At 46.3% G+C, this 20,621-nt stretch overlaps 1 long non-coding RNA gene across 1 annotated transcript; it reads right to left on the minus strand.

The window, feature by feature from the left end:
• Positions 1-13,623: 13,623 nt before the first annotated feature.
• LOC113882949 lies at positions 13,624-20,394 on the minus strand. Its single transcript, XR_003508497.1, has 4 exons — positions 20,005-20,394; positions 18,829-18,879; positions 17,291-17,404; positions 13,624-15,722 (listed from the first exon to the last, which is right to left on the minus strand). It is a non-coding gene; the product is annotated as an uncharacterized LOC113882949 (long non-coding RNA).
• Positions 20,395-20,621: the final 227 nt, after the last annotated feature.

Raw genomic sequence — 20,621 nt, forward strand, 5'->3', positions numbered from 1 at the left:
AAGCCGTTCTGCCTGTCTGATTCTCTTCCAGGGAAGAAAGAAAAGAAGAAAGGGAGGGAGATAGGAAGGAGAAAAAAGGAGGAAGTGGGGGGAAAGAGAGAGAGAAAAGAAGGGAGGAAGGGAGACAGAAAGAGAGGGAAGATAGAAACTTCTGGGTTCACAGTTAATGGGCCGTCCATCTAATGACATCCATTTGTGTTGTGTTGGCATCCATTTGTGTCTGTGTTTGATGGTCATTACCGGAGGACGGTCCCTGCCCCAGAGTTCTCAGCAGTGCCCCTTGCAAAGCCTGCCTGTTGTATTCCTCTCTGGTCTACTGGACTAGATTGTTTGGGGGCAGGGGCTGATGAGAATCATTTTGGAAAACTGACTTCTCTCATTCAGACATAGCTTTTCCGGAGCAGAGTATTTTCAGAACACTTACTGGCAGCACAACATAGATGACATCACAGAAGTAATTCCCGCACTGCTGAGCTGCTCAATTCCCCAGTTAAACACTGCTCTGATGTCACCTTCATCCCGGCAGGAGGGCTGCCTCGTGTGCACTCAAAAAGACTCACGACCCTGGGAAGGCTTCTGTGGACTAATATTAATTCCAAATAGCAAGTAATTCTTTTTCCTAGTCAATACTTTCTTTCAAATATATGTATTTAAACACACTTAAGTTGTGGAGCTTTGAAATTTTGAACCAAAGTTTAAAAATTTCAAGTGATTGAGCCCGATCCTCAAACTATACCAGCATCAGAGTCAGGGATATGAAAAGATAAGAAGCTGTGGTTTCTGCATGCTTGCTACATCTTTGTCCCAGGCAGTATGTTGGGAAGAATTGAGAATATAGGCATTATTTGTCATTCATTGTTCAGTTGTCAGTTGTATCCGACTCTGCGACCCTGGGGACTGCAGCACTCTACGCTTCCTTGTCCTTCACTTTCTCCCTGAATTTGCTCAAACTCATGTCCATTGAGTCGATGATATCATTCAACCAGCTTATCCTCAGTCATCCCCTTCTCCTCCTGCCTTCAATCTTTCCCAGCATCAGGGTCTTTCCCAATGATTCAGTTCTTTGTATCAGGTGGCCAAAGTATTGGAGCTTCAGCATCAGTCCTTCCAATGAATATTCAGAGTTGGCATTATACAGAAATACATGTTCTCTGTTCACAGAAAGATGTCTATGAAAGATGTGTAATCCTCTTAGGTTCTTGGCCAGATCTGAACATCTGCAGGATGTTGAAACATTGGTTGTGTGATGACCCACCCCTTGAGCTCTGTTATTCTGAGAACTCATCGCTCCACCAAAGCAGAGAAGGATTTCTGCTCCTGCGAAGGAGCGAGCTGAGCAGCCAGGGAAGGCCTCGCGCCCTAGAAGTCTGGCTTCTGTCTGCTCTCTGCTCCCAGGGATGGTGGGGCCGTGAGGGCTATGTGGTCACCAGGTTGAAGAGGACTGGCCCAGGATCAGTTAACCAACCCCAGCAAGTGTCACAGGCACGTCCCTATGAATCATAAAGCAGAAGCACCCAGGCTGGGATCCCCAGGGACCGTTTTCAGAGCCACAAACTCCAGACTTGACCACACTGCCCACCAGGGGAACCAGGCCACCAGCTCAGTAAAGCCAGCCAGATATTCCTTCTCAAAAAATGATACTTTGTGGCTGGAGACCAAGCCAGTCAACAGAGGGTAACCTGAAGCTCTTAAACCCTGGGGAGATGCAGCCAGATGAGGACAGAAGCTCAGCGCATCAAGGAGAAATGTGGTCTGGAGAGAGAAGCGGGTCCACACAAAGGCCGTGGAAACTGAAGACTTACTGGCCCCAGAAACAGAGACAGGTGGCCTCTCTGATGGCTTGGAACCCCCACTGTGGCCCAGCTGAGTTCTTGCCAGTCCTTAGCCATCAGGGATTTAGGGCGCTTGCATCCCCTGGTTATATCCCTTTAGAGTGACCAAAAGCTTCCTGCTGCTGCTGCTGCTAAGTCGCTTCAGTTGTGTCCGACTCTGTGCGACCCCATAGACAGCAGCCCACCAGGCTCCCCCGTTCCTGGAATTCTCTAGGCAAGAACACTGGAGTGGGTTGCCATTTCCTTCTCCAATGCACGAAGGTGAAAAGTGAAAGTGAAGTCGCTCAGTCAAGTCCGACTCTTAGCAACCCCATGGCCTGCAGCCTACCAGGCTCCTCCGTCCATGGGATTTTCCAGGCAAGAGTGCTGGAGTGGGGTGCCATTGCCTTCTCCTGAGATGCCACTAAATATTCAGCTAGTTGGTAAAGGCTCCAACTTGTTTCATTTTATGAACTAAACCAAGCATAGCTTAGCGACTGAACAACAATAGTCAAAGCTATGGTTTTTCCTGTAGTCATGTACGGATGCGAGAGTTGGACCATAAAGAAGGCAGAGGGCCAAAGAATTGATGCTTTCGAGCTGTAATGCTGAAGAATACTCTTGAGAGTCCCTTGGACAGCAAGGAGATCAAACTAGTCAATCCAAAAGGAAATCAACCCTGAATATTCATTAGAAGGACTGATGCTGAAGCTGAAGCTCCAATACTTTGGCCACCTGATTCGAAGAACTGACTCATTGGAAAAGACCCTGATGCTAGGAAAGATTGAGGGCAGGAGGAGAAGGGGACGACAGAGGATGAGATGGTTGGATGGCATCAGCAATTTAATGGACATGAATCTGAGCAAATTCAGAGAGATAGTGAAGGACAGGGAAGCCTGGTGTGCTGGAGTCCATGAGGTCGCAGAGTCGAACAGGACTTAGTGACTGAACAACAAAAACAAGCATGGCTTATTTATAAATCCCCCATTGTTTCCAATATTTGGCATTATAAGCATCCTTGTAGTCATATCTCTGAATGCATCCACAGTTTTTTTCTAGAGCTGAATTCCGAGAAATGGAATTGCTAGGCTGTGTGGATATTTTAATGTGTATTGCTTATTGCCTTCAATTAACTTTATACTTGGAGGAGCAGTATTTGACAGCCCCTGTTTAAATCTGTCCTCCCAAAACTGACTATTTGTTGTCAGTCTTATTTTTTTTTGTCTCTGACAGTATGTTAGGTTGAAAACAAGACCTTCATTTTAATTTTTCATTTTATTGATTGAACTTTTTATGAGATATTGATGGGCACTTATAATATTTGTGTGTTTGTATGCGGGCGTGCATGTGTACATATCTTAAGTTCATGACCTTTGCTTATTTTCCATTGCTGTGGTCAACAGTCTCTTATTGATCTGTAAGAGATTTTCAACTTAACCCATTATCTGTCACATAGCTTAAATGTTTTTCTTATTGTTTGATTTTAAAATTTTGTTCATGTTTTTTGACACAGAGTTTTGCAGTGTTTTCCCTTATTCTAGTTGAAATTAGGAAAATAATATGTGATCATTAAAAAAACCAACAACAAAAATATGTAAAGTAAGAATGTGAAAATCTGCCCCCCCTACCATTTACCCCATCATATCCCAATCCTAATCTGAGGGGTGGGTCTATTTTGGGGCCCCCTTTTTATCTCTGTCGACAGTTAACCCCTTAATGATTTCAGATACTATTTGCACTGCTAACACGCAAACTTCTGTCTCCTGGAACTGCCCTCTGAACTCACCTCTGATATCCAACAGCCTGGTTGACACCTCCACTCAGATAACATGAAGGCATCTTAAACCTGCTGTGTCTGTGTCAGGTAGAATGGTCTGGGCTACCTGTGATGTAACTTGAACTTCACGCTCCGCTGGGAAAGTCCTGATGCAGACAGTGCATCAGCAGTAGCTCCAAGAGTCACGTGCCTACTCTGAGCTCTGTGCTGGGGTGAAGTCTGCTCCCCCTCACACTGGATCGAGACAGTTGTCAGGGTACCAGCCTCATCCCTTCGTACCACAGTGTCCAGAGGAAGAAGTGACATTGTTTTCTGATGCATTTCTCTCAGGGAAGAATATACTTTGTTCTCATAAGTCTCCACAATACTTCTCCCCTAACCCATTCCTAAACCTGCCCTCTGGTGTGGAACGCCCTGCACTGATTGCCTCAGGCCAGGTTTCAGAAATTAGCCATTAACCAGGAGAGATGAACTGACCCTTAGCGCCATTCGGCCAGCTCTGGAGGAGAAGGTGAAGCCAGCTTTTCCTGAATCACTTGGAGTAAAGTCTGGTAAATATAGATACAAGGAATAATCTAGGCTGGGTTAAACGGATGCGGACTAGGAAGTCATCAGTGTCCAAGGAGAAGTGTTTTACCTTCCTCCCCCAGCTGTGTCTTCCCTTAGTTCTCCCAGCCTTAGCAAACAGCAGGGCCATTGTTGTTGTTATTCGGTCACTAAGTTGTGTCCAACTCTCTGCGACCCCAAGGACTGCAGGATGACAGGCTTCCCTGTCCTACACCATCTCCCGGAGTTTGTTCAAACTCATGTCCATTGAGTCAGTGATGCCATCCAACCATTTCTTCTTATGGCATGCCCATAACCACAGTCATGAAACCCGGAAGTCATACTTGAATCTTGCAGTCACCCACCCCTCTTGATGTATTGTTTATGTTCTTATGCGAAGAGTTGACTCATTGGAAAAGACTCTGATGCTGGGAGGGATTGGGGGCAAGAGGAGAGGGGACGACAGAGGATGAGATGGCTGGATGGCATCACTGACTTGATGGACGTGAGTCTGAGTGAACTCCGGGAGTTGGTGATGGACAGAGAGGCCTGGCGTGCTGCAATTCATGGGGTCACAAAGAGTCGGACACGACTGAGCGACTGAACTGAACTGAAGCAGTAAATTGACTTTAAAGAAATTAAGAAAATTATATGTATTTCACATTTATCCATTTTTTTTTATCTTTTTCTGATACTTTGGATCTTTGTTTAGATCCAGGTTTCCATCTGGTATAATTTCCCTCAGCTTTTGTTTCACTGAAAAGATGATTATTTTACCCCCTTTGTTTTTTGAAGGATGTTCTCGTAGTGATAGCAAATTCTAAATTGACTCTCTCTGCACTCCCACCTCAAAAATGTCATTTCATTGCCTTTTGGTTTAAATTATTTTTAATGACAAATCAGCTGTCATTCTTATTATTTTTTTCATGTAATCTTTTTTTCTCTGCCTCTACTTAAGATTTTCTCTGTATCTTTCAGCAATTGAACTATGACATGCTAGGGTGTGGTTTTATTTATATTTTTCTGTTTGTGCATGCTAAGTGCTAAGTTTCTTCAGTCCTGTCCAACTCCTTGCGGTCTTGTCAGAATCTGATATGTAAGGGAGTTGGACTACAGTTTTAGGTGTTTTTGACTTACCTCTGGATTCCATTGCATCAAGATTCTAGAATCCACAATCTTAAGTGGATTAAACCAGCAACAAAAAAGAAAATACTATGTGACTTCACTGTGAAATATATGGTCAAAATCATAAAAATAGAAAGTATAACAGTGGTGTGGCTTCCCTTGTGGCTCAGCTGGTAAAGAATACAGCTGCAATGCAGGAGCCTGGGTTAGATCCCTGGGTTGGGAAGATCCCCTGGAGAAGGGAAAGGCTACCCACTCCAGTCCTGACCTGGAGAATTCCATGGACTGTATAGTCCATGGGGTCGAAAGGAGTCGGACATGACTTAGCGACTTTCACTATAACAGTGGTTGCCAGAGGCTGAAGGGAGAGGAGATGAAGAATTAATGCTTAATAGATATAGAGTTTCAGATTTACAAGGTAAAAGTCTTATGGGAGTGGGTGGCACTGATAGCTGCATAGCCTGTGAATATCACTGAACTGCGTGCTTAAACATGGTTAAGATGGTGAACTTTGTTATGTGTATTTTAACACAATACAAAAATTAGAATTTAATTTTTAAAAAAAGAATTAGAGTCTACCAGTCATGTAAGTTATTTTACTTTATACAGACACCCAGGAAAGTTTGATCTTACTGAATTCAGGCAGGTTGTTCTGTGTGGATAGAAAGCCTTAGTGTAGAGGCTTTCCTTGCAACTCAGTAGTAAAGAATCTGCCTGCCAATACAGGGGACAGGGGTTCGATCCCTGATCCAGGAAGATCCCACATGCTGAGGAGCAACTAAACTTGTGTGCCACAACTACTGAGCCTGTGCTCTAGAATCCAGAAACCACAACTGCTGAAGCCTGAGCAACCTAGAACCTGTGGTTTGCAACAAGAGAAGCCACTGTAATGAGAAGCCTGAGCACCCCAACTAGAGAGTAGTCCCTGCTAGCCACAACTAGAGAAAAGCCCACACAGCAACAAAAACACAGCATATTCATAAATAAATAAGTAAAATTATTTATACAAGAAAGCCTGAGTGCAGCCAATGGTATTTCCGATCCACCTCTGTTGAGAATAACTTGGTAGCCTTCAGCTCAGTATATGCTGCTAAAGTTTTTAAATTTAGATAAAGAAATTTAACTCTTTGGTTTAGGAAATTCACACCACACACACTACTACTGTAGAGAAAGGGGCAGTGATCTATGATAATATAAAATGTTACAGTAAAGAATCATTATTTTATAAAATTAATGGCTTTTAGTAAAAGCTTCTGAAATCACTTAGACTCCTCCATAATGAAAGAGGTGATGTGTCCCTTGGGCCCATTTGTGATCTTTGTGCCAAACTAAATGTTAACCAGAATCATAAAGAAAAGTTCTGCTGCCAAACCACCAACTGTGCTCTGAAAACCCAAAACAGCAAAGAAGTGAAAAGTTAAACAGAAACAAACAAGCTTACAACTTTGTGAAGCCAGGATAAACAAGGGAAGTGTGTTTACTAATATCCAGAAACATTTCAAAATATAACAATCTGTATCTACATGCATTAAACCAAAGTGGAGCTTTCCAACTCCACTTGATCACCATGAAAATTATCTTAGTCTTTCCCATTTTATCTGTGACCTCTAACTTCAACATTGAGAACCCTGGTTCCCACCAAATATCTTCCATTTACTAAATTGTTCAATTACATGGTAGCAGTTTCACAACTCGGAGAAGGCAATGGCACCCCACTCCAGTACTCTTGCCTGGAAAATGCCATGGACGGAGGAGCCTGGTGGGCCTCAGTCCATGGGGTCGCTAAGAGTCAGACACGACTCAGCGACTTCACTTTCACTTTTCGCTTTCCTGCATTGGAGAAGGAAATGGCAACCCACTCCAGTGTTCTTGCCTGGAGAATCCCAGGGACAGGGGCGCCTGGTGGGCTGCCGTCTATGGGGTCGCACAAGGTCGGACATGACTGAAGTGACTTAGCAGCAGCAGCAGCAGTTTCACAACTGTTGACCCACATCCCTTAAGACCAGCTTTGAGGTGGGGTAGAACAATGGCACCCCACTTGAGTACTCTTGCCTGGAGAATCCCATGGATGGAGGAGCCTGGTGGGCTGCAGTCCATGAGGTCGCTGGGAGTCGGACACGACTGAGCGACTTCACTTTCACTTTTCACTTTTCTGCATTGGAGAAGGAAATGGCAACCCACTCCAGTGTTCTTGCCTGGAGAATCCTAGGGGTGGGAGGGCCTGGTGGACTGCCATCTATGGGGTCACACAGAGTCGGACATGACTGAAGTGACTTAGCAGCAGCAGCAGCAGAACAACTAGAGAACAAAGAGAAGGTTGGGGAGGAGCCAGAGGGGCCGACAACCCAATGGGACTGGGGCATAAGGGGCACAGGGGAAGGTTTCTGGTGACAGAGTTCCAGCCTTACAAGAACAAAGGGTCTCCAGCACCTTCGGACAGATGCATGTCTTCACTTGTTAAGAGAGAATAGAGTCAAACGGTAAGGCCACTGTTTCTACTACATGGGAAAAATGGAAACGCTTGATGGTCCCCCAGCACTTCCGCAGGGTGTAGGAATGCTGCTGGTGAGGCTGATTCAAGCATGTTGCAAAAGGTCCCCAGATTCCACCAGAGCTCACAGTGCACTGCTCTGACACAGTACATCTGCTGCTTCACAGGGATGTTCATTAGTGCACTGTGTTCAAAGCAGCACAATGGACCCAACTGTCCATCAGTGGGAGACTGGTTCCAATGCCTGGCATATACAAACGCTCACTAATGCCTATTGAATGAATGAATGTGTATTCACTTGTATAAAATGAAGCACGTATAGCAGTTTACATATACATACATATGCACATACATATACACATACCCATAGAAAGGGTCAATATATGATGTCGAGTGAAAAAACAAATCACAGAATTATTTTATTTATAATAGAATCTGATTCTTGAAAAAATGTATATGTGTAATAAATTTCTGGAAAGGTACATTTTTTAAAAAAACCCATAATTCTGGCTATTTATGGGAAGCAGAAATGGATGACAGAGGAGGGAAAGTGCTAAAGAAATATTTAGCTTTTCATTTGCTTTTTGAATTTTAAAATCGTAAGTGTTTATTACTTTTGTATAATAAAAAGAGTAAACAATCTCATTTTCACATCACTTCTTTTGTGTTTATATAGTTTTTTGTCTGTGGTGCTATTTAGAGTAAACTGTTTATATAAAGGTTAAACAAAACTAAAGGACAAACATGTCTGATATTCAATTTTTTTTTTCTTTTCTTTGGTATTCAATTTTAAGCAGTATTTGTGTGATACAAATGTCCTCAGGAACCCCAACCCTTCACTGAACTCTGCCCCTCACTTAAATGGTTTGCATGCATGTATTTTAGGGAACTTGATCGACGCACCAAATGAAGCTAGATGGGAGGGAGGCTGAGGATTCATGGTAGCCAAGCTTGGAAGCCAAGTGACTGGGAGGGATGTCAGGTCCCAGTGAACACTGAGACTTTGGGGGGTCCCCCAGGGTAGCCTTGTCAGCACTCCTAGAGGGATCTTGGTTTGAGCCTTATTTTATCTACTTTTTTTTTTTTAAGGTTTTTAGTTAATTTATTTTCCCACCCCACACAGCATGTGGGATCTTAGTTCACTAACCAGGGATCGAACCCATACCCCCTGTATTGGAAGAGCAGAGTCCCAATCACTGGACCCCCAAGGAAGTTCCTATTTTATTTACCTTTGAAACAAAGGGTGACCCACTGAGACTTACCTTGCAAATTAAAGACCACAGGCTGTGAACCAGCTTTCTGGAAACATGGAGAAGTGAGTGGCTGTCATTCTGTCCTTGTAGCTGGGAGCTTCACAAAAGACAGAATGCTCAGGCTGGACAGTGAAGCGAGCAGGAAAGTTTGCTGGGAGGAGGAGGGGTGGCAGAGGAGACCTTGGGAACAAGACAAACAGCGTGGGGGGACACTGCCAGCGCTCACTGACTGTCCTCCTGGCAGCCTTGCAGTTAGCCGGTGACTGGTTCTGCCTGTTGAGGAAACATTCATCAGTAATCAACCTAAGAAAGAAATGGAAATTGTTATGCTTGGGGTGACTTGTGTGCACCAAAGCGTTCCTATGGCCTCAGCTTTGCTTCAGTTTCTGTTGCTCCCAAGGCTCCACTGGTCCTTCCTCTTCTCCAGGTTGGATCCTCTAGATCCTGTAGTTTCCATGGGTGCCAATATCTTTCCAATAAGTGTCGCCTGTGTTTGAGATGGCACCCAAGAAACCTGATGGATAGACACTAAATTTGGTTAAAAAAATTTTTTTTTTCCTTATATAGTGAACAGTACAGTATTTCAATTCTAGCACAACTATAAAAGGTAGAACTTTCGAATTAGTTTGGTCATTTGCTGATATACCAAATCCCACTTCAGTCCATAAGTGCTTTGGAAATACAATGAGATCCTGTCACTTGATGTCGATGTCACATGCAGCACGGGAATTTGGAACAAAGCCTTCTGGGAGATCATGAGTTTCCCATGTGAACAAATGTGCATGGTGGCAACAGCTGAGGTGTGCAAGGCTGGTTGCACTGTGTGGGTCAGCTGAGTTGGACCACAGAGAAACTGCACAAACACAGGGGTGGAAGCAAGCAGCTGGAGGTCTTTACTTTGGGGCTCAGGGCATCTCAGGGAGGAGGGAGACCCCAGAATATTCTTAGTGGAGGACAGGTATAGCAGGAACACAACTTGCTACAAAACACTGTCATCTAAATAATCCCATATTGAATCTTTGAAGAACCTGCTGACAGGGGTTATATTACCCCATTTTCATGATAGAGAAACCAAGCCTCAATCAAAGAAATGTATCTGTTTTTGCCTGGAAGACTCAGAAGGCAAAGTCTGGGACAAGGTCAAGGGCTCTGTCTTTCAGAAATGCAGCTGCGGAGAGCAGGGGTCAAGGCCAGGAACCAAACTGGAAGGAAATAGAGTACAATGTAAAATTTTATCATGAAAGAACGTAGGAAACTGAGTTTCATTCACTTTACAATTTAAACAAATACATTGCAACTGCCAATGTATTAATCATTCCTTCCAGGTGGGCAAAGCTATGATCTAGCTACATAGAGGAATGGAATACCTTGGCAGTTGGTGCTCTGTCTCCCGGAGGTGGAAACATTGTTTCTAGGTGAGAGTTCCTGATTTCACATTTCACCTAGAAGTAAACTTCAGTGGGTATAAAATCTCCCATCTCATTGCTGTCTTCTACCCGCAGTATAAATAGGGCTCCCATAATAAAAAAGTGCGGCTGTAATAGGAGAAACAGAATCAATATGGTGATGGATCAATCGCAAACATTTATGTAGACTGAGGTTTGTTTTTGAATTGAATTTTATTGCCATTGCAGATTATTCAATTTTTACTGAGTTATTATTAGCAAGTTTCATCAGCTATTACCAGGAGGTGCAGCCACTGACCAGCGGGAATAAATGCAGAAGAACCAGGACGCCATCCTCAGCGTCTCCAGAGAAAAATGACCATCTGCTAATGCACGGCAAAGGCCTGTGCTCTATAAGGACTTTATAAATAACAATGTCAGCATATCCATTCATCACATAGAGTGGCTAATATGTATTTTTCATGCTACTTTCTAAGGATCAGAATTTACTCGGATAGAAAGCTGTTGTTTATCCTTGTTGAAGTTCTCGTTTAATATCATAAAAATCAATAACTGAATTTGAATTTACTTGTTCTTCTTACCATCATCTAAATAATTATTAAATGAAACCAAATGATAAGCTTTTTCTCTGTAAGTGGAAGTTCACATTCAATTTAAGACATTTTGCAAAGCAGCATCACTTTCTGAAAACAATAATTGCCTGGCAAATTATTCTCTGATGGCCCAGTGCTATTCTTGTCACATCAGGAGTGTTTGATGCAGGAAAGCCTCAGGGGACGGAAGAAGCAATGTCCTCATTGCTCTAAAGTTGGATAGAAGGGAAAGAGCCCCAGATACCTTACTCTCTCCCAAGCTGAGAGGTTCAGTGAGCTCAGGTCCTGGCACTCTGTCTGCCCCTCTGCTCTGAACACACCTGTGGCACAGACATGACACGAGAGGCAGGTGGCAGCAGGAGGGCCCAGGTACAGGTGAAGGAGGAAACAGACAGAACAGGCTCCATCTTGAAAGCAGGACTCCATCTTGGGCTGGACTGTGGACTTTGAGCTAGAGCCAGACATCCTGGAATGTGAAGTCAAGTGGGCCTTAGAAAGCATCACTATGAACAAAGCTAGTGGAGGTGATGGAATTCCAGTTGAGCTATACCAAATCCTGAAAGATGATGCTGTGACAGTGCTGCATTCAATATGCCAGCAAATTTGGAAAACTCAGCAGTGGCCACAGGACTGGAAAAGGTCAGTTTTCATTCCAATCCCAAAGAAAGGCAATGCCAAAGAATGCTCAAACTACCACACAATTGCACTCATCTCACACGCTAATAAAGTAATGCTCAAAATTCTCCAAGCCAGGCTTCAGCAACATGTGAACTGTGAACTTCCTGATGTTAAAGCTGGTTTTAGAAAAGGCAGAGGAACCAGAGATCAAATTGCCAACATCCGCTGGATCATGGAAAAAGCAAGAGAGTTCCAGAAAAACATCTATTTCTGCTTTATTGACTATGCCAAAGCCTTTGACTGTGTGGATCACAATCAACTGTGGAAAATTCTGAAAGAGATGGGAATACCAGACCATCTGACCTGCCTCTTGAGAAATTTGTATGCAGGTCAGGAAGCAACAGTTAGAACTGGACATGGAACAACAGACTGGTTCCAAATAGGAAAAGGAGTTCGTCAAGGCTGTATATTGTCACCCTGTTTATTTAACTTATATGCAGAGTACATCATGAGAAACGCTGGGCTGGAAGAAACACAAGCTGGAATCAAGATTGCCGGGAGAAATATCAATCACCTCAGATATGCAGATGACACCACCCTTATGGCAGAAAGTGAAGAGGAACTCAAAAGCTTCTTGATGAAAGTGAAAGTGGAGAGTGAAAAAGTTGGCTTAAAGCTCAACATTCAGAAAATGAAGATCATGGCATCTGGTCCCATCACTTCATGGGAAATAGATGGGGAAACAGTGGAAACAGTGTCAGACTTTATTTTTCTGAGCTCCAAAATCACTGCAGATGGTGACTGCAGCCATGAAATTAAGACGCTTACTCCTTGGAAGGAAAGTTATGACCAACCTAGATAGCATCTTCAAAAGCAGAGACATTACTTTGCCAACAAAGGTTCATCTAGTCAAGGCTATGGTTTTTCCTGTGGTCATGTATGGATGTGAGAGTTGGACTGTGAAGAAGGCTGAGCGCCAAAGAATTGATGCTTTTGAACTGTGGTGTTGGAGAAGACTCTTGAGAGTCCCTTGGACTGCAAGGAAGTCCAACCAGTCCATTCTGAAGGAGATCAGCCCTGGGATTTCTTTGGAAGGAATAACGCTAAAGCTGAAACTCCAGTACTTTGGCCACCTCATGCGAAGAGTTGACTCATTGGAAAAGACTCTGATGCTGGGAGGGATTGGGGGGCAGGAGGAGAAGGGGATGACAGAGGATGAGATGGCTGGATGGCATCACTGACTCGATGGACGTGAGTCTCAGTGAACTCTGGGAGTTGGTGATGGACAGGGAGGCCTGGCGTGCTGCGATTCATGGGGTCGCAAAGAGTTGGACACGACAGAGCAACTGATCTGATCTGATCTGATAGAAACGACATACCAACTGGAAAACCAGGCTGGAAGGAAGAGCCCCAGGGCTCTCTGTAGCCTAAAAGAATACGCTAATTATCTGTGTAACCGGTAGAATCATACATTCTATTATGCTTGTTAGGGTATGACCACAGGCCTATTGATAATTGTCCACCATTAACTACCTAGGCTTAAGGCATATGAATCATGGGTTGACTTTGATTGTATCTTTCTTTTTCCTTTGTTCAGACTAGTTTCAGGGAACCTTATACACTTAGGGTATATAAGGTTTTCACAAAAACTTGTCAGGGTCCTTGGCTAAGAGGAGACTCTGCCTTGGGTTCACCAGTGTAATAAACTGCACTCCACTATCTGCATTATCCTTCTAAGTGAGTTTGTTTCCTGGAATGTGTGGCTACAACACAGGTACAGCTGTGTCCGCAAAGCCTGTACTCAGCTCCACCCTCCCTCATCCCTCTTGGGAGCTGCACATGCTTTGGCATCGCCAGGCCCAGAGGAGGAGGCATCAGAAATGTGGAAGGGCCTGGAGAGACAGCCTTCAGTGGGCTGAATGGCTGTGGGGGTTGAGGGTAGGGGGAGCTTGTCAGCTAAGGTCTTCCCTGCTTGAGCCCCGCCCTCCTCTCAGCCCTCCAGCCACCTGGCCCCAGGATGTCTCCAGGGATAAGTAGCCAGGACACTCCATGTGTCTGAGATCTCAGGAAACAGGCATGGGAGCTGTGTTCTGATCTGAACCAAACCAAGGCAGAAGAGTGGTCGAGCCCAAGTCTGAGCTCCTGACCCACAGTGAGGCCTAACAAACCCAACGTCGGGGTTTGGAGCAGAAAAGGCTCATTACAGGGCCAACAGGAAGAATGGGCAGCTCATGCCCAACAGGCCTGAACTCCCGGATACTTTTGGGGGAAGATTTTTTGTTTTTAATTATTTATTTATCTATTATCAGTTGTGCTGGGTTTTCATTGCCACACGCAGCCTTCTCATTTTGGTGGCTTCCCTTGTTGTGGAGCACGTTGTTTTCAGGGATGTTCTTCTGTATCTCAAGTGTTAAAACCATCCGCTCCCCTCACACCAGGCTTTCCTGCAGGGCAAATATCGGTGACCTGGAAATTTTGCCTAAGACAGAAGATTCTGTGTAAATATGAGAAAACCTGATTTAAAGTCCTGACACTGTCTGGAGAGATCATAATCCATGCATAGAGTGCCAGTCAGCACCAAGGGCTCTGCATTTGGTTCCTTTAATTTTTGGACACTCTTACTAGTACTATTACTAACTCCATCAGAGGGGTGAGAAGAGGAGGCACAGAGCTATTAATTGACTGGTAAAGTGATTATTAATCAATGAGGAGGCCAGCAGACCTGGTGGCTGTAATGCCCAGGCAGCCTTCATGAGCAAACTGACACCAAAGCCAGAACCAGGGCATCTGCATGCCAGAGAAAGGAGCGACGGGACAACCACAGCTCGACCCCAGATGGAGCCCCCGTGAAGTTACAGCCAAGCAAATACTGCCCTCGGGTTGCTTCTGCATCTTCTCCACAAGAACCTCCCCTTGTCCCGCTGTGGCACACTCCTAACCACATTCCAAGTGACATGCACTCAAGTCAACTCCTGAGATGTGTATTGTGCCTCAGGATTCGCTGAAGTTCACGAGGCAGGCCAGGGTCGAAGCTACATCAGCATCAAGCTGTCTGACTACAAACCTGCCTGGTGGACCCAGATCTCATCCTCTAGGAAATGAAGGGAACAAGCACCAGGTGAGTGGTCTCAACCTTGGCATCACCAGGGCACTGCCTAGGGAGCTTTGAGAGAAAGAATGTCTTACATCACTGGGAAAAAATATCCACAGTTCATTTATCTGACAAAAGCCTTGCATCTGGAATATTTAAGGCTGTCTCACAAATGAACAACAAAAGGACACAGACACTTTGTTGTCATGTGGACTATTTCTCTATTTACAAAAAAAAAGTGCCGCTGTTACAGCCTGGGTGCTGATACTGCCAGAAAGTGTGGCTCAGTTAACCTGGGGTGTGATCTGGGCAAGAGGAGCTTCAAAAGTTCTCCATGTGATTCCAGTATAAAAGTGAAGATGGGGGCATCTGTGCCAGGCCAGGGGCCAGTCCTAGGAGGGGCAGGGAGGGCTGTGTAATTTCCTTTGTAGAACCCAGTGCTCACTGTGTGTGTTTCCTACAGCTGCTGAGCAAATGACCACTAATGTCATAACTTAAAACAACCCAAACTTATTCCCTTACAGTTCTGGAGGCCAGTAGTTCAAAACAAGTCTTAAGGGGCTAAAATCAAGGTGTCAAGATGTCTTGTTCCTCCTGGAGGGTCCAGAAGAGCCTCTGCTCCTCACCTCCTCCGACTTCTGGAGGTGCCCACGTTCCCGGACTCACGGCCACTTCGTGCCAACTTCTGCCTCTCATCAGGTCACCTTTGCCCTTGATGCTGGCCCTCCTGTGTCCCCCAGAGGACTGTCCGACCTCCTGAATAGTCCAGGGTGCTCGCCCATCCTAGGACCCTTAACTTAAATCACACCTGAGCAGTTTCTTCACCGTGGAAGGCAACCTCTTCACAGGTCCTGGGGATTAGGACGTTTACAGACCTGACGGGCCTTGAATCCACTGCTCAAGTGCAGTTTTTCAGATGACAGAAGGAGAACTTACTCCTCTCCTGGAACCTTGGAACACAAAGGGCTCAGGAAGTTTCCACGGCTGATTCCAGCTACTCGGCAAAGCGACCTGCAAAAGATTCCCCTTCTCCCTAGATGCCATAGCACCGCACATCAGTGCCCCAGATAACTGCTCCGGGCAGTGATCACAGTAGCAGAAAACTCCATTTTTTTCCTCAGATCCCAGGACAACAAGCCCCATGATAACAGGAGACCTAGAGGACAGTCAGGCCCCGCCTCTCCCTCAGCCCCAGAACTGAGTGGAGATCCCTGCCGCCCCACCACTCTCTTCCCTCCTCACACCCAACCTCTCCCTCCCTCTCTGTTTAGTTGCCTGAATTCCTGACAAGGAGCATCAGGAATGTCCTGCCCTCGTGTTCCTGTTGAGGATTCCAAAGCTGCAGGGTTCCAACCATACCGACTCCATCCTCTGGCTCCACACCTCCACCTCCTGCCTGGCCAGGCCTCACCAACCTTTTCCCACCCAGATCTCCCACACCCAGGTGTTCGGTTTGATCCTCAACAAATGACAAACATCCTGAGGGTCAAGTGGGTCTGCTGGGAGGGAGCTGGGCTTCTGGAGCCCAGCCAAGCACACCGGTTAGGAAACTCCCAGACTGGGCCTCTCTGCAGTCATTAACGCCAGTAAAAGTCCATTATCTTGTAATTTTACTCCTACCATGTGCTTTTTTTAAGAAAAAAAAAAATATTTGTTTATGACTGTGCTGGGTCTTCATTGCTGCACAGGCTTTACTCTAGTTGCAGCAAGCAGGGGCTACTCTCTAGTTGCAGTGTGCAGGCTTCTCAGTGCAATGACTTCTCTCATAACAGAGCACGGGCTCTGGGGCATGTGGGCCTCAGTAGTTGTGGCACATGGGCTCTAGAGTACAGGCTCAATAGTTGTGGCGTACAGGCATTTGAGATCTTCTTGGATCAGGGATCGAACCTGTGTCTCCTGCATTGGCACACAGAGTCTTTGGCACTGAGCCACCGTGGAAGCCTTACCATGTGCTTTTAACATGTAATTCAAGTGAGAGTGGGAAGAACAGATCCGAGGCTGTGCTTTCCTTTAGGCCCAGTAGCCACAGCCACCCTAGTCCTGAAACAGAGACTTCCTGGCAGCTCAGTTCACAGCTGTCCTCTGAACCTGTGCAGGAGAGAGGCCGAGTCCTTCATCCCAGCGCCAGCTGTTGCTTCTACACCAGGAGGGAGGCTCGAATGGCAAGGTGAATCCTGGCTGGTGTTCCAGAAGCAGCCTCCCCCTCACCAGGCCTCAGCTGGGCCCATGTGGGTGGTGCCCTCCTTGCCAGCTTCCTCTTCCCTTCCCAGCATGGCTTCTTCTCTGCCCAAACCCAAAGGAAGACTTGCCCTGGGCTCTCTGCACCTGTATTAGATGGACAGTGGAGAGAGGGTGCCTGTCTGCAGGACTGCTTTCTCCCTAAGGTGCTGCAGAGAGAGGGAGGGAGAAGGCTGCCTCTCGGATGCTCAGGAAGGGGTCACAGATGCCTTGCCCAGCCAGCCCCTCTCTTCCCAGATGGTCATCTGTCAGTCTGGAGGTTACCCCTCTTTCTCCCTCGGGAGGGGCCCTCTCTCGCCCCCACATTCCTCCTCTTGGAGTGGATCTTCCATGGATCTCACCTTTCTGTGTGTCTTGCACACAAGGCACTGGCTTCCCTTTGTTCTGCTTAATCGTTTCAAGAACATCCGTCCAATGAGCAGCCTTTCTTCAGAGAAAAGGCAGCGTGCCCACACCTTTAGAAGGTAGAGAAAATACAAATTCCTGCTCATCATAAGATATTCCGGGTGCCCCAGCTCAGAGATCCTTCTGAACTCCCTATGCAGTGTTGTCCCCAGCGGTGTCTGGGCTCTGGGAGTGATGCAGGAAATTGCAGGTGCTCTGACTGCTGCGATTGTTGTGGCTACAGGTTACTGCCAGCGCAAGCCCCGCCGAACCCAAGAGCCTGCATGACCCTTCCCAGTCGGGTCCCCTCCAGGGTCTGGATTCAGGGCAGCTGCAGGCTAAGTCTTGGTGTTCTGAGCTCAAGTGTACTTGGCCAACAAGCACTGAATTTAGAAATGTGAAGATTTCATTTCTGATTTGATGATATGCTGTCTGCTCTGTTATAAATCATGGAAATTTTCAGACGTTGCCTTGCCTACAGCTAGGAATCTGCCCAGTTGCTGTGCATTTCAAAGTTCTGCATGAGATGTTTTAGTGCCACCTACAGGTCTCTGTCTCTGGAGGTGCTGTGGACAGGTGGTATACCCCACAGCCCACCCAGTGGGGTGGGGGACCATGCACTGGTGAAGCTCAGCAAATGGAATGCAGAGCTAAACAAGCTAAAAGCAAAAAGTACATATTGTACAATTTATGAAAGTACAAAAACAGGTGAAACTAATTGTATCAGGGTGTTGCAGAGAAACAGAACCCGTAGTATATTCTTTAAATCCCTTAAAATAAATCCCTTTCATATAAAATAATAATATAGAATAAGTCCCTATGTAAATGCACAGAGAATACCAATATATATTTATATATGGTTTATATTTAAAGAGATTTATTTTGAGGAATCAGCTCATGTAACTGTGGGTGCTGGCAAGCTGAGGTCTGTAGGACGAGCTGTCGGGCTGAAGACTCGGGCAGGATTTCTGTGCTACAGTCTTGAGGCAGACTTCCTTCTTCTGTGGGAAACCTCCGTCTTTGCTCTTGAGGCTTTAAATGGAATGGATGAGACCAATCCAATGCTCTGCATCTGCCTAGCACGATACAACTGTCCTGTGCATAGTTCTCCCTTAGATCCAATCAGGACAGTGTCATGAACGGGTCAGTGTGGTAGCTCATAGAAGAGAACAGCAATTGAGACCCCTGTGGGCTAAATTATGGCACAGGACTGAGGAGTGACACATGCCTGAGATAGGTCAGTGACGGTGTGGTGCTGGCCTTGCCAGATGAAAGCCAACTGCTCCTGGGGGTCTTTACTGACAGGGGAGGGAGAGAACAGCATCTGTCAGATCAACATCTGCAAACCAGGTGCCAGGGATGTGTAAGTTCTCAAGCGTTGAAACCACATCAGACATCAGTGAAACATCTGAGAGCTCTCCCTGCACACAGAGAAAGGCCATGTGAGGACACAGCAAGAAGGTGGATGTCTGGCAGTCAGGAATAGCACTCTCACCTTGAAATGAAGTCTGCTGGCACCTCGATCCATGACTTTCAGACTCCAGGCCTGTGAGAGAACACATTTCTGTTGTTTAAGCCACCCAGTCTGTGGTATCTTACTGTGGTACCCAAGCAGACCAGGACAACTGTGAAAGTGCATTGTTAGCCAAGCCTGCTAAAAGCAAACTGTTTCTGGTGGAAATCTTAATTAGCAAGTATTGAGGGAAATGCATCTGTCAGACCCAACAGCTGTGAACCAGCTCCCATGGGATGAGTTAATCAGCTTGAGCAATGAAACGACATCTGTAATAGCAAGGGCAGTTGCAGTGAATGCCTGCATAAGTATACAATAACCCACCATTATTCTCCAAGACCCAGCTGCCTTCTGCACAGGCCAGAGGTAAGCAGCACTGGGATGTGGTGGGTGCCACCAGCCCTGCATCCTTCAAGCCGTTATTGGTGGCAGTAAGCTCTGCAGTATTGTTTCTGGCTCCCTACTCTCCTCAGCAGGGGCAGCTCTAGTGGCATCCACTTGACCTTTCCCAGCATATAGCCCTCCTTCCACAGGTCAGGGAACCAACTTGAGGATTCTGCCTGTGGCCGAGTATGCCTACCCCAACCACATTCCAGAAGCAGGGAAATAACCACAGGATGGCTTTGAGGACCCACTGTGAGACACACCTGAGCCAGAAAACCTCTGGTCAGCTGACCTCCTCAAGGCCTGCTCTGACTGGTGGATCACAGTGATGTTTTGGGTCTCCTGAAATCAGGGTCAGTTTGGAGCTGCGTGTTCAGAATTCTTGAAAAGTCTAATTATTTCCTTTTCCCCAAAGCATAATCACCGTGGTAAAAGGCCCCGGGTCCCGTGAGGGAAGGCTGGAAGATTCAGTGTGTATTTTTGGCAGCACAGTAGGGTCTTTCCTCAAGGTGATCTGGCCTCCTCTTTATTCAAGGGTTTTTGGGTCTGTAAACTGGGTCAAGTGTGACGTTGACTGTAAGGCTGTCACTCTGTTTTTATGACTTTTGTGAGTACTTTCTCCGGCAATGAGTGTCTTTGACCTTAGAGCAGTTACAGTAGTTCTCAGTTATCATACCGGCAACTCACGGATTTGGGGGTGTGCCCTCGATGTACCGGGCCACAGTCCACACTGTCACATGTATGTGTCCTCTTAAAGTAACAATAAAATCTTACCATTTTTAGTGGGAGGGGAAAGGCAAGTGAAGGCGTTTCCAGCAAGGCCAAGCCATTTCTGCAGATCCTGGGGGGACGGGGACTGCCGGGGCCACGCCCCCGCCACACCGCTCGTCTTGGACACACGCTCCTTACGCACCGCTATTCTCTGCGCCCACTGCCGGGGCCCGGCCCGTCCCCCAGGGACACACGCCCCAACGCGATGAGATTGACTCAGGGCCGAGGCTTGCAGATGATAGTCTTAACCTTCATATTCCCCTAATCTCCACACTTCGACAGAGAGCTGCTTAAGTCCCCTTAGGGCACAGACGGGTTCTCCTTGCGGCTCAGCTGGTAAAGAATCCGCCCGCAATGCGGGGAGACCTGGGTTCGATCCCTGGATTGGGAAGATCCCCTGAGAGAAAGGCTACCCACTCCAGTATTCTGGCCTGGAGAATTCCATGGACTGTATAGTGCATGGGGTCGCAAAAAGTCGGACACGACTGAGCGGCTTTTACTTCACTTCACTTCAGGGCACAGACTGCGCCGCAGCAAGGCGACAGAGTAACTACCGCGGCCTTTGCCGCGCCGTGTTTGACAGGCAGCCCGGCCTTGACAGGTATGGCGGACCGGGAGGG

This window comes from Bos indicus x Bos taurus, chromosome 24 (genome assembly GCF_003369695.1).
Source record: "Bos indicus x Bos taurus breed Angus x Brahman F1 hybrid chromosome 24, Bos_hybrid_MaternalHap_v2.0, whole genome shotgun sequence".
In the NCBI taxonomy this organism is placed as follows: domain Eukaryota; kingdom Metazoa; phylum Chordata; class Mammalia; order Artiodactyla; family Bovidae; genus Bos; species Bos indicus x Bos taurus.